General features: G+C 42.6%; 2 protein-coding genes across 3 annotated transcripts in view; both read left to right on the forward strand.

Annotated features, from left to right (window-relative positions):
* LOC132867674 (zinc finger protein 585A-like) overlaps positions 1-14,028 on the forward strand; it is a 1,308,017-nt gene that overhangs the window by 679,998 nt on the left and 613,991 nt on the right. The window lies entirely within an intron of this gene.
* The window catches only part of LOC132867685 (uncharacterized), an 84,660-nt gene continuing 74,522 nt past the window's right edge, over positions 3,891-14,028 (forward strand). For both annotated transcript variants that reach the window (XR_009650752.1, XM_060900694.1), the window contains exon 1: positions 3,891-4,031. The gene's annotated coding sequence lies outside the window, so the exon portion shown is untranslated. The remainder of the gene's footprint in view (positions 4,032-14,028) is intronic.

A 14,028-nucleotide genomic window follows, 5' to 3' on the forward strand; every position in this document is an offset into this window, starting at 1 on the left:
TCACTCTGCTTAGCTCATTCCTATCAGTTTTATTCTGGTGTGTGGATCTGGAACAGTGCATACTTGATCTATGAATCAGTACAAAATTTCTCTTCTAGTGTTTAAACACTACTATTGTCGGTCTGTATTATACCTCAGCATTAAATAATTATTTGTGTGATGTAACAAAGCAGTTTAAGGACAGTTCCCTCATTTCCCCTTGATGAAGCCATCAGTAAAGAATGTTTTTCTTTCTGATGCTGAAAGAAATTGATTTGAATTAAAATGTCCAAAAGAGAATAAATCTTAATTAATAGTTCAGATCTTTGGACCGATAACTAGAAAATGTCTCATGAATTCACTTCCATTACAAGGTTTTACATTTTTGCTAAACCTTTATTTGTGTGTGAAAATTGAATTTTGTTTACACCATGTTAATATTTATTTATTTATTTATTTAGTATGATGCACTGATCTTTGGTGTGTTAGTAATTCTGTCAAAGTCAAAAATCAGACTCATTAAACATCTGCTTTAACAGTATTATATAAATTAATGTAGAAATTCGGATGGGTGGGTGGAGCATAGAAGGACGGCAGGCCAGAACTGAGTTCAAAAAAACCTCTTTATTGTCACTTTTCAGTGATTTTTACACTCTTGCAGCCACACATACACACGCACACAGGTCGCCTGGTTGGGGAGAGAGCTCTCTTCCTCTGCTCTCTCTCTCTCCTTATATAGGGCGCGGTCACTGGGGAAGACACACAAACACACGTTAACTGACATCAGGTGTAGTATACCCCCACCGCCCGACTCAGGCCGGGCAACCTCTGTGAGTTGGGTCGGGGAGAGGTGGTCTCCACAGGGGACCGAAGAGGTAAGTGATGTCAATGTCCCTTTTTGAACCTCCAGCCCCAGCTCCGCCTTCTCCGGAACCAACGACACCAACGCCATGGGGACCTCCTCGCTCCAGAGTTTGAGCAGATTGAGGTGGTAAATCTGTAGAGCCCCACCCCTGCCCGTTCACCTCACCTCATAGTCAATGTCCCGACTCGCCATGTGACCTTAAAGGGTCCTTGCCACTTGGCGACCAATTTGGAGCTCGACGTGGGCAACAGTACGAGTACTTTATCTCCCAGTGCGAACTCCCGAAGGTGCGTACCCCTGTCATACAGGCAGGTTTGCCATTCTTGGGCCTGCCACAAATTCTCCTGGGTTAGGTGTGAGAGTGTGTGGAGTTTTGCGCGCAGATCAATAAAGTATTGGATTTCATTTTTGCTCAGTGAAGGTCCCTCCTCCCAATTTTCCCGCAGTACATCTAGGATGCCGTGCAGCTTACGCCCATATAATTTGAACGGGGAGAACCCCATGGAGGCTTGTGGGACCTCTCGCACTGCAAATAACAGGGGTTCGAGCCATTGATCCCAATTGCGTGCATCCTCGTGAACAAACTTTAATTATATTCTTGAGTGTGCGATTGAACTGTTTGACTAAACCATCTGTTTGTGGGTGATAAACACTGGTGCAGATCGGCTTAATTCACAATAACCCATACAGTTCGCTCAGTGTGCGTGACAAACGAGGTGCCTTGATCAGTCAGAATCTCTTTGGGGATTCCGACTCAGGAGATGACGTGGAAGAGCGCTTCCGCAATACTGCATGCTGAGATATTGCAAAGAGGCACTGCTTCCGGGTATCGCATTGCATAGTCCACCAGAACTAAAATAAAGCGATATCCTCGTGTTGACCGATCTAATGGCCCGATGAGATCCATCCCAATTCTTTCGAATGGGGTCTCGATTAATAGTAGAGGGCGCAAAGGCACTTTTGGAATGGCCGCTGGATTTACTAACTGGCATTCGCTGCATGCCGTACACCACCTACGGACATCGCCGCGAATCCCTGGCCAATAGAACCAGGCCATTATTTGGGCTAGTGCCTTATCCTGCCCCACGTGTCCAGCCATGGAATTAAAGTGAGCCGCCTGGAATACCAATTCCCGGCGGCTCTTTGGAATCAAAAGTTGTGTAATCGGCTCCTTCATCTGAGTGTCCTGTGTCACTCGGTATAACCTATCCCTCATAATGGAGAAATAGGGGAAGGATGGGGTGGTGTTTGGCTGGAGCATTTGACCATCGATTACTCTCACTTGGTCAAACGCATGCCAAATGTATGTTTTAAACGGGGTAAAGCCTTTACAAAAAACAAACAACAAAGAAAAAAACTCTCATATATACTAACCCTGATTAACCTGTATACCCTGTATGCCCCCACATTTTGTATGCTGCTGAATCTGTCCTTTTTTCAGTAGCTTTGTATAAACAATAACCGCTAAATGTAATGCAATGTTATGTAAGGTGATCACCTAGGCATTCTCATTGTGAAAAGTAAGTCACATGTACATGGACTGGCATTTAATGTTGTATTTGTTCCTTTCTATTTGTTTTTTGTCTGTTCATATTCTTTTTGGGGGAGTAAAGTCAGTTTAAAAATGCCGTTAAATGCATAGGCCTATAGGCCAAGTTTAATGACCTTGAGGTTATCAGAGGTCATATGTCGTTTTACAAATGAAAAATGAATTCAGCACCCAAACATTTAACAAACAAGGCCATTTGCTAACTTCATTAATTATTTTAGTACATTTCATTCCTTAGAAAGCTGAGAAACTGGGTTCAGCTGAGACGTTTACAGGCCCAAAGTTCAATGACCTCTAGAGGTCAAGAGAGGTCAGATAGAGCTCGGCATATTGCAGATTTGAATTCGGCACACCCAAATTGACAAGATAAGACTGTTTGCCGACTTTGTCTCAAAAATGCCTTTAACTCCTTAAATAAGCACTTTTTTGAATTTTGGTACCAGTCTAATGTTTGTGTTTGAATCTTTGGGATGTTTAATTGTAAAATCACTTATTTGTGGAACTGACAAGCTCCGGGTCACACGCCAAACTTTTATTCAGCTGTTATTCCTGCAAAACCACTGGATTTATTCTCTCACACAGGGCTTAATTTGAGCCGGAACATGACGGAACAAGATCCGTAACCTCTGTTGTCGGATCCGGCAGCTATTTTCATTTCATTCGGTGTTCCGGCAACTATTTAAATGGATCAGATCACCTCCGTGACCATCACAAAGGGAAAAAAATCAAACAATAAATTAAATAAGTAAATAACAATTTGTTTAGTGTTTGGTTTTGATTTTGATATCTGTTGTTGATTTCTCTCCTATGACATCCACAAAATCTATGTGAAAGGGGAAGGGGGCATGGGGTGTATACTTCCGGTCAGTAGAACACCGTTTTTTTTGTAGCCGTTAGCTTGCGCTGTGGAAAAAATGGCAAAAAAACAAGAAAGCTTACTAAAATTTTTAAAATGAATTCTCAAACTTGTTTTGTAAACCCTTTATTTCTTTATTACTTGAATTGATTGCACTTATGTTTGCTGGCACTGCTTTTAAATTATTCTCTTTTTTTGGGCTTTTTCCACCTTTATTGGATAGGACAGTGTAGAGACAGGAAATGAGCAGGAGAAAAACAAGGGGGGCTCGGAAAAAGACTGCACTGCTTTTAAATACCCTACTTAAATCCTTAAAATGAGTCATTTAACTCATGTCTTGTGTGATCTGATCTCCAATGGTGAAATAAACCGGTTGTGATATGAGTATAGTCTGTTATTTTAGAAGATAAATTCATAATTTAATATATAGCCTAATAAAAATAATATTTTATAACATAATATCACGACATATTACTGTCATGTTCGTCACTAAAGCATTTTCTAAGATCATGTCTGATATTATTTTTTTTTTTTTACACACACAATAGGCGTGTGTGCGTAAAGTTATAGTAAACCACCCCCCGCCTTTTTTTTTTTTGAGTCGCCGGACCCACCCACCTCCTGCGTTCCGGGACCTCCCCCTTCACAAATTAAGCACTGCTCTCACATCCTCTGGGTTGATTCCTGCGTTTTAACGGTGAGGTTGAGGAGAGAAGATCTGCTGAAGATCCAGGAGGAAGAGCCTCAGACAGGATGGAACGGACTGACCGAGCCCCAGAAAGGTGAGTTACTGAGTTTCCTCATTTTAAACACCGCGTTATTGCAATAAATAAAAAGGTCCAAACAGGCAGAAACGCTGTGGGGGAACAGCGTTCAGAGGGGTTTGGTCAAGGCGACCTGTTCCTTATTGTTTGGCAAATCGGTTTACATCCATGATAATAATGAGCCTAAAGTTAGCGGCTAGTCAGAAAAGTTGGATAAAGTTGCTAAGCTAACTAGCTGTTAGCATTAGCACACTACTGTTTGAGTATTAAAGCTATAACGAATACAAACACTGCAGATAATTTTATGATTGTTAACAGCAGACAGACGCGCTGAAAAACGTCATTAAATGTGTTAAAGTACGAACAGGAAAGCAAAACAGTTCATGTTTTCAGAAATGTTAATGTGGGCAGAAATGACCCATTCGGCTAAAGGTTTAAGATAATAATAATTTCTCTAGCCGAGTGTTAGTTTGTGTTCTCTAGTTTATTATAAAAGAGCGATAGTTAATTAAAAACTAATGATCACTCTAAGAAGGAATATTAGTGAAGCTAATATTAGCTAGCTAATATTTTCAGGGTTTTATTTTATTTTTATTGGGCTGCAAAACAGTGAATAGACTCTCCTGAAAATAATAACCGAGTTAAAGCAGATAAAATGCTTTCAGTAAGATGAAACGTGTCCGAGTTTATTATTGAGTTGTTGACTGGGGTGGTTCAGCAAACTGCTGTAGAACTAATAGGAAAGAAAGCTGTGTGTAAGTGAGCAGAAATGAGATGATAAACAGTGTTACAGCAGGTGAAAGAGTTAAAACATTTAGTAAAGGCTCAGTGCACACTAATGCCGCTTTTCCACTACCAACGCAGCTGAGTTGGGCTGAGCCGTGCCGTGCTGAGTGGGGCTGTTGGAGTTGTATTTCGACTACAACCGCGCTGAACCGTGCTGGCTGGAAGTGGGTGGACACATTGGGTGGAGTTAGCGAAAGTGGGTGGACGTCACGTGATGTCGTTAGGCGGCGCAAACAGTGACATCAGTGATCTTTTAAGCGGTAGTCTCACGACCCGGATAGTAAACAATAAACATGGAGTAGTTAGTGTTGCTGGTCTTGGTGCTGTGGCTTGTTGTCACCGACAACGGCAACAGATACTGGCAAGAGCGTATAGATGAGGCGAGGCGTATAAGGCTTCAGAAATTCTCGTAATTCTTCTTCTTCCCGGTTTACGGTGTTTACAGATCCCAGCATGCTCGCGGGGCGTGTGTGGGCATGTGAGGACACTCCTCCTCACCAATCAGTGCACAGGGGAGTGTCTGCTCACGCCCTTAGCCCCACTCGGCTCGGTTTGGCTCGCTTCAGCCCTACTCCAAAACTGTGCGAGTTTTGGGTGCTAAGCAGGGCTGAAGCGAGCTGAGTCGTGCTGCTCTAAGGTAGTCGAAACGCGAGCCGTGTCGGGCTGAAGTGAGCTGAAAAAGGGTAGTGGGAAAGGGCCATATCTATCCCAGTGTTGTCTCAGTCTGGCAAAAAATGAAAACCATTTTGCCTTTAGATTTCTTTTTGTATTTTGTAGCTCTGGCATCAAAGGTTCTGGAGCGCATACTTTTAGAGCTGAGGACAGCCTGCATTTTTGGTGGCATCCATATCCTTTTAGTCAGGCCCTGCCATGCTTAAAAAGCCACAAATTCAATTTCTGCTGCCCTCAGGCCACTAAAATGAACCATAATCTGCTCAAATGAATCAATCAGAAACGTGAATTTGTCATCAGAGATGGGCAAAGAAGTGATTGATTTTCAAATTGCAAGATTAATAGTTGAGGACATGTCGAAAGACAAGGAAAATCATCATATTTCTGATATTTTTGAGTTTTTAGATCAGAAACATTGATAGTTCTCTATTGTTCTTATTAATCTAAGTACATTTAACACTTTTTGAGCCTGCAGAACTTAAGAATACACAAACTCCATTTACAGTTGCAGGGTTCTCCACGAGGGGCTTTAGAGGTGCGGGTCGCCCCCCTTTGTGTGATTCCCGCCCCCCTTTAATTTTTGCCACCCCTTTACAAAAGGAAGAGACGTCCCTTTGTTTTCTTTGTGACGGATAGCCTTTCTCTGTTGGAGTACCGACAACACCGGAGTGTGAAACTCATTTACCAGCAATTAGTTTAGTCAGCCTGATGATTATAGTCTAAGGCCCTGTCCACACGGCAACAGATTCAGGTGACTCCAATACAATTGCTTATCGTTTAGGCCTGGCGTCCACATGGCACCGGCGTTTTGGGTGCCCAAAACGCAATCTTTTTGAGAACGGGTTCCAGAGTGGAAAGATCTGGCAATGTTGCCGTTGTGAAGTCGTCTGGATGAGTAGAACAGATTTGTTTACGATGACGTCACAACCACATGACTGTGAGTGCTTCACGCCGGGTAGAAGTGTAACGAATATCACCAGGATATCACCAGGAAAAAGCCTTACAGAGCACTAGTGAGAGTGAAACACGAGCTTAGATATTATTATTATTATTATTATTATTATTATTATGTTCAGTGTTAGTTCACAGTAGTAATGCAAGAAGCAGAATAGTGACAGTAATAGTGAAGCAAAAACATGCAATTGTACAAACACTGCAGCTCTACAGCAAAATATTCATTTATGAAATGGTCTGATTCTTAACACCAGTAGTGCCAATGATCTTCTCATTGCGATGCGATGCAAGTTGTCAACAAATCCTATAACTTGGTTCATGAAACGCGCTTACAAAATATTTTCACTGTGAATATTTATTGTGTAATGGTGCAAAGTGAGAGAGAGAGAGAGAGAGAGAGAGACTCTCTGCCCTTAGGGCAGAGTCAATCCCGCCGGCAAAAATAGGGAAAAAAAGGAGCGATCTCACCTCTTCAGATGTTGGTTTAAGTCCGACAATACATTCCTCAAAAAGGACGTAGAGGAGCAAATTAATCCATCAACGTGTAGCATTCAATTTATTCTGGACCATTAAAGACGCCGCCTTCCGCGTAGAATCATACGTCATCCTCGCCGCCATATTGGATAGGTCAAAGCGGAGAATAAAGATTCATGCGCTGCCTTTAACTGTACCAACAGGTTTACCATGCAAACGAGATCACATGGGATTACCTTTCACAGGTGAGAAACAACAAATTAATCCATCAACGTGTAGTATTCAATTTATTCCGGACCATTAAAGACGCCGCCTTCCGCGTAGAATCATACGTCATCCTCGCCGCCATATTGGATAGGTCAAAGCGGAGAATAAAGATTAGCTGCGTTTAACTGTACCAACAGGTTTGCCGTCCAAACGAGATCACATGGGATTACCTTTCACAGGTGAGACTGGAAAAATACTTTTCATTGTATTTGGTCATTATAATGTAATTTTACAAACAGATTTTCCTGACTTTGTGGCTAATATGAAGTCTCGCGCATAATAGTTTATGCGCATGCGTCCTTACTTCTTCTATTGTTCTGGTGTCTCTGAAGGGACCGTCTTACAGCACCCCTAGAGGTGTGGCATGTGTATTGCATCGTTTTCAGCAAGCGTTGCATTGCTATATGGACCTGATATTTTACTGATTGTTGCCCATTTGCCCGCGAGATATTTTTAAATAACATCTTGTTGCCGTTGTCGTGTGGATTAGGCTACATCCACACGACAACGGCAACGAGATGTTATTTAAAAATATATTGCGTCCAAATGGGCAACGATCAGTAAAATATCAGGTCCATATGGCAACGGAACGCTTGTTGAAAACGATGCAATACACATGCCACACCTCTAGGAGTGCTGTAAGACGGTCCCTTCGGAGACACCAGAACAATAGAAGAAGTAAGGACGCATGCGCATAAACTATTATGCGCGAGACTTCATATTAGCCACAAAGTCAGGAAAATCTGTTTGTAAAATTACATTATAATGACCAAATACAATGAAAAGTATTTTTCCAGTCTCACCTGTGAAAGGTAATCCCATGTGATCTCGTTTGGACGGCAAACCTGTTGGTACAGTTAAACGCAGCTAATCTTTATTCTCCGCTTTGACCTATCCAATATGGCGGCGAGGATGACGTATGATTCTATGCGGAAGGCGGCGTCTTTAATGGTCCGGAATAAATTGAATGCTACACGTTGATGGATTAATTTGTTGTTTCTCACCTGTGAAAGGTAATCCCATGTGATCTCGTTTGCACGGTAAACCTGTTGGTACAGTTAAAGGCAGCGCATGAATCTTTATTCTCCGCTTTGACCTATCCAATATGGCGGTGAGGATGACATATGATTCTACGCGGAAGGCGGCGTCTTTAATGGTCCGGAATAAATTGAATGCTACACGTTGATGGATTAATTTGTTGTTTCTCACCTGTGAAAGGTAATCCCATGTGATCTCGTTTGGACGGTAAACCTGTTGGTACAGTTAAATGCAGCACATGAATCTTTATTCTCTGCTTTGACCTATCCAATATGGCGGCGAGGATGACGTATGATTCTACGCGGAAGGCGGCGTCTTTAATGGTCCGGAATAAATTGAATGCTACGCGTTGATGGATTAATTTGCTCTTCTACGCCCTTTTTGAGGAATGTATTGTAGGAATAAAACCAACATCTGAAGAGGTGAGATCGCTCCTTTTTTTTCCCTATTTTTGTTGGCGGGACTGACTCTGCCCTAAGGGCAGAGTCTCTCTCTCTCTCTCTCTCTCTCTCTCTCTCTCACTTTGCACCATTACACAATAAATATTCACAGTGAAAATATTTTGTAAGCGCGTTTCATGAACCAAGTTATAGGATTTGTTGACAACTCGCATCGAGTTCGTTACACTTCTACCCGGTGTGAAGCACTCACAGTCACGTAGTTGTGACATCATCATAAACAAATCCGTTCTACTCATCCAGACGACTTCACAACGGCAACGTTGCCAGATCTTTCCACTCTGGAACCCGTTCTCAAAAAGATTGTGTTTTGGGCACCCAAAACGCCGGTGCCGTGTGGACGCCAGGCCTAAACGATAAGCAATTGTATCGGAGTCACCTGAATCCGTTGCCATGTGGACAGGGCCTAAGAAAAGCGTTTCACACTTCTGCGTTTTTGACACATTGTTCTTGCGCCGGGAGATAACATGCCTTTATAATAACGTGTGAATCGACACCAAGTTCGAGATAACTGACTGAACAGGAAGATCACCTTTGAAGTGGATGTTTAGGAAAAGAGGAAAGCAGGTAATTTTGAGTTAGTTTCTTTCAAATATCAAAGCATTTTGTGCAACCATATTTTAGAGATCATGTTAGGCTGTGTAACTATTACAATGCATTTTGCTTGAGTCTGTATGAATGAGTTTAAATTACAATGTCATTTTTTTATCTTCTTAGACTGTTAACTGGTGAACATGGATGGAGTAGTGTAAATATAGCCATGGAGCAGTGTAAATATTGTTAAAACAACATCTTTTCAATGTACTTTACTCTCAAAAAAATTTTTTCCAGTGGTGCCTGCAATTACATTTCCATTTCAAACAATGTCAGCTTTTGTGGAGCAGTGTGAATATAGTTAATACAAAAACTTTTCTGTACTTTTCTGTTCTTTTTTTTGTAGTTTGCTAAATAAAAAAAAATATTTTTCCAGTTCCATTTCAAACAATGTGTCTGAATATGATGTGCAAGTGTGTAATGTTTGATGTATGATGTGTTTTGTACCAGTCCAATTGATTCCTCTATTCTAAATGATTACTATTTGAGATTATTTTATGCAAATGACATATGTAAATTTATGCAAATTTGTTTCAAGGTCATCCGATTGACCCCCACCCCCCTATATTTTCAATCCGTGGAGAACCCTGAGCTGCGGTAAAGTGATACCCTGCCTGGACGTAACGTTTCTTGAAATGAATTGAAATCAGGTTTCCTCTTCATATAAAACCCGAGCATGTACTAAGTCAGTCACACTGTATATATTAATAAGTGCTGGGTCACAATAGATGCTTAGCTGGGGCTGAGAGCAGAGCAGTCCATTATTTATCTTGCACATCACAAAACTAATCCCCCGGATGGCATGCAAGTAAACTAGGTCCATGTGTTTCCATCAAGATGCTTGTATGAAAACTGTGCCAATCCAACATAATGAATGTTGTAGCTTGAATGGTATGGCCATGAAATAAATGCAATTAAAAATATAAAAAGAATCAGCCTTTATTTGTCACACAAATAAAGCACACTTCATCTTCTACATTTAACCCATCTGAATGCATGCACACATGAGCAATGAGCGTACAGACACACACAGCCAGAGCAGTGGGCAGCTATGCTATGATGCCCAAGGAGCAATTGGGGATTAGGTGCCTTGCTCAAGGCCACCACATGTTAACCTAACTGCATGTCTTTGAACTGTGGGGGAAACCCACACAGACACGGGGAGAACATGCAAACTCCACACAGAAAGGCCCCCATCAGCCACTGGGCTCGAACCCAGAACCTTCTTGCTGTGAGGTGACCGTGCTAACCATTACACCACCATGCCACCCATTGAGCATTGAGATTCAATACAGCAGTCCTTAAAATGAGGAAATTCCCCAAAGATATGCCCATACAGTGTGGGAAATAAGGAATTTTACACAGACGGTCACCAGACAGACAAATCTGAAATGTTGTCTGTCTGTCTTCAAATTTCAGCCTGTCCAAATGATGGGCCAAAGGCCTGGAACAATGCGATCCCTAAGGTAGGCCCCGGGAGCTGAAGGGCTTTAGATGCCTGGAGATGGCTTCTCCGCTATTTCCAGGAACGTTTTTGTGATCTTCAAAGACCAAATTACACTGGGCATTAGTTGTTAATTACACTACAAATTGAAATATAATTTCCAGGAAAATATCAGAAAATTCAAGCAAAACATGCTTAAAGTTCTACCCAAGAAAACAGTAGCACACACAGGTCAGTTCCATGTCTAGAAAAAAGTACGGGGGGCATGGATGTTCCAGTTGGTTACAACTTACTGATACTCATATAGGTACTATACTAACACTCATGAAACATTGTCAACAATGACAATTTCTATATTATGTTTATAATAAGTCTATAAGAAATTTAGTAATTAACAATACAACTATTCTTGCATAATTAAAAATTTGAGTATGAGATTTCAAGTAACTTTGTAACAAAATGACTTTTAAAATGATTTTAAACTAGACATGGTCATATCATTCTGCATTCAGACTAAAATCTGCTGGACTAGAACTTAGAAAATAAAAACTCTTAAAATACAAATCTACATCCGACAAAGCATAGGACTGTCATTTCTTATTATGAATGAAAAAATGCACATAATAATCACACCATAACCACTGATTAGCAGTTTGGCACTTAATACTGGACTGCAAAGTTTCACATAAACTGAACTCTTAATCAACTGACTGGATCAGATACTGTCAACCCTAAAACACTACGTAGTTCAACTGCATTGTGCAATAAAAACAGGGCCATGCTTGGGCTGGGTTCGGGGAGAGGGAGGGGCCTGTACATTTTGACGGGTTTAGGACCTTCGGTGGCCGAGTTGTGAATTTTTAAAATCTGGTCCTTGGGTGCCCTGTGTCACAGGCTGTGTTCCAACATAATGTATTTGCTCAGTGTAACATTTGGAAGAAAACTTAAAAGTAGATTAGACTCCTATATTTAGAATTTTTCATGGGCCATCCGATTTAATTCTTTTGAAATGCAGACAGGCATGTTCGAAAATTACTGGCAAATGTCCGTCGGCCCGGCCTTATTTCCCGCACTGGCCATGCATTTGGTTATTTACGTGTCCCTGTCATTTCACTGGAGATTAATTATGGACTATAACTATAGAGTGCAGGGTTTTTTCTAGAAAAATTTAGTATGAGGGCGCTCACCATGGTGAGGGAGTGAAGCGGGGGGGGGGATGGTGCTGGTTGTCCCCCCCCCCCCCCCGCCGTGTGAAGCCTTTGAAAAATTGAGGCTACAATTGGCCCTTTTCCACTACCCTTTTTCAGCTCACTTCAGCCCAACACGGCTTGCGTTTCGACTACCTCAGAGCAGCACGACTCTGCTCGCTTCAGCCCTACTCAGCACCCAAAACTCGCACGGTTTTGGAGTAGGGCTGAAGCGAGCCGAACCGAGCCGAGTGGGGCTAGGGGCGTGAGGAGACACTCCCCTGTGCACTGCTTGGTGAGGAGGAGTGTCCTCACATGCCCACACATGCCCCGCGAGCACGCTGGGATGGGTAAACACCGTAAACCCGGAAGAAGAATAATTACGAATTACGAGAATTTCTGAAGACTTATGCACCTCGCCTCATCTATATGCTCTTGCCAGTATCTGTTGGCGTTGTCGGTGACAACAAGCCACAGCACCAAGACCAGCAACACTAACGACTCCATGTCCTCCATGTTTATTGTTTACTATCTGGGTCGTGAGACTACCGCTTAAAAGGTCACTGATGTCACTGTTTGCACCGCCTAACGACATCACGTGACATCCACCCACTTTCGCTAACTCCACCCAATGTGTCCACCCACTTCCAGCCAGCACGGTTCAGTGCGGTTGTAGTCGAAATGCAACTCCAACAGCCCCACTCAACTCGGCACGGCTCAGCCCAACTCAGCCGCGTTGGTAGTGGAAAAGCGGCAAAAGGGACATTCTGAGGCTGAGAGGGGAATTGTAACAAATTGTCAACATTGAAAAAGAAAAGTAATCTTCTGCCCTGGACAGTCTTTGGCTTTCTTCCATTACGTGCCGTGGGATCTTTAAATGCCCAAGTGTCAACAAAAACAACTCGCGAGCTACTTCTGTCAAAAGCTCCTGCGCCGGTGGGTAAACAGTCATTCAGTCTCGAGAAATCTCGCTCTACAAGTCAGCTGACCTTGTATGTTACCCATGTCAAATCTTGCAAGAGCAGCCGCGACAAGTAAACAACATGGCGCCTCAGTCTGGAAAACGCCAATTCGGATTGTTTTTGCACTGTCTGGTGGTGTATCTACTATGATTGGAATATTTTTGGAGTAATTATAACGTATTTGATGATCATATATATTACACACACACAAACATGTGTATACACACACACACACACACACACATATATATATATATATATATATATATATATATATATATATATATATATATATATGCACACGTGTGTATGTATATCTCATCTCATTATCTCTAGCCGCTTTATCCTTCTACAGGGTCGCAGGCAAGCTAGAGCCTATCCCAGCTGACTACGGGCGAAAGGTGGGGTACACCCTGGACAAGTCGCCAGGTCATCACAGGGCTGACACATAGACACAGACAACCATTCACACCTACGGTCAATTTAGAGTCACCAGTTAACCTAACCTGCATGTCTTTGGACTGTGGGGGAAACCGGAGTACCCGGAGGAAACCCACGCGGACACGGGGAGAACATGCAAACTCCACACAGAAAGGCCCTCGCCAGCCCCGGGGCTCGAACCCAGGACCTTCTTGCTGTGAGGCGACAGCGCTAACCACTACACCACCCGTGTAGTGTATATGTTATTTATTTATATATATATATATATGTGTGGCGGCACGGTGGTGTAGTGGTTAGCACTGTCGCCTCACAGCAAGAAGGTCCTGGGTTCGAGCCCCGGGGCCGGCGAGGGCCTTTCTGTGTGGAGTTTGCATGTTCTCCCCGTGTCCGCGTGGGTTTTCTCCGGGTGCTCCGGTTTCCCCCACAGTCCAAAGACATGCAGGTTAGGTTAACCGGTGACTCTAAATTGACCGTAGGTGTGAATGTGAGTGTGAATGGTTGTCTGTGTCTATGTGTTAGCCCTGTGATGACCTGGTGACTTGTCCAGGGTGTACCCCGCCTTTCGCCCATAGTCAGCTGGGATAGGCTCCAGCTTGCCTGCGACCCTGTAGAAGGATAAAGCGGCTAGAGATAATGAGATGAGATGAGATATATATGTGTGTGTGTGTGTATATGTGTTATTTATTTATATATATATACACACACACTATATATATAATGTATGTGTGTATATGGCGG

This window comes from Neoarius graeffei, chromosome 19 (genome assembly GCF_027579695.1).
Source record: "Neoarius graeffei isolate fNeoGra1 chromosome 19, fNeoGra1.pri, whole genome shotgun sequence".
In the NCBI taxonomy this organism is placed as follows: Eukaryota; Metazoa; Chordata; class Actinopteri; order Siluriformes; family Ariidae; genus Neoarius; species Neoarius graeffei.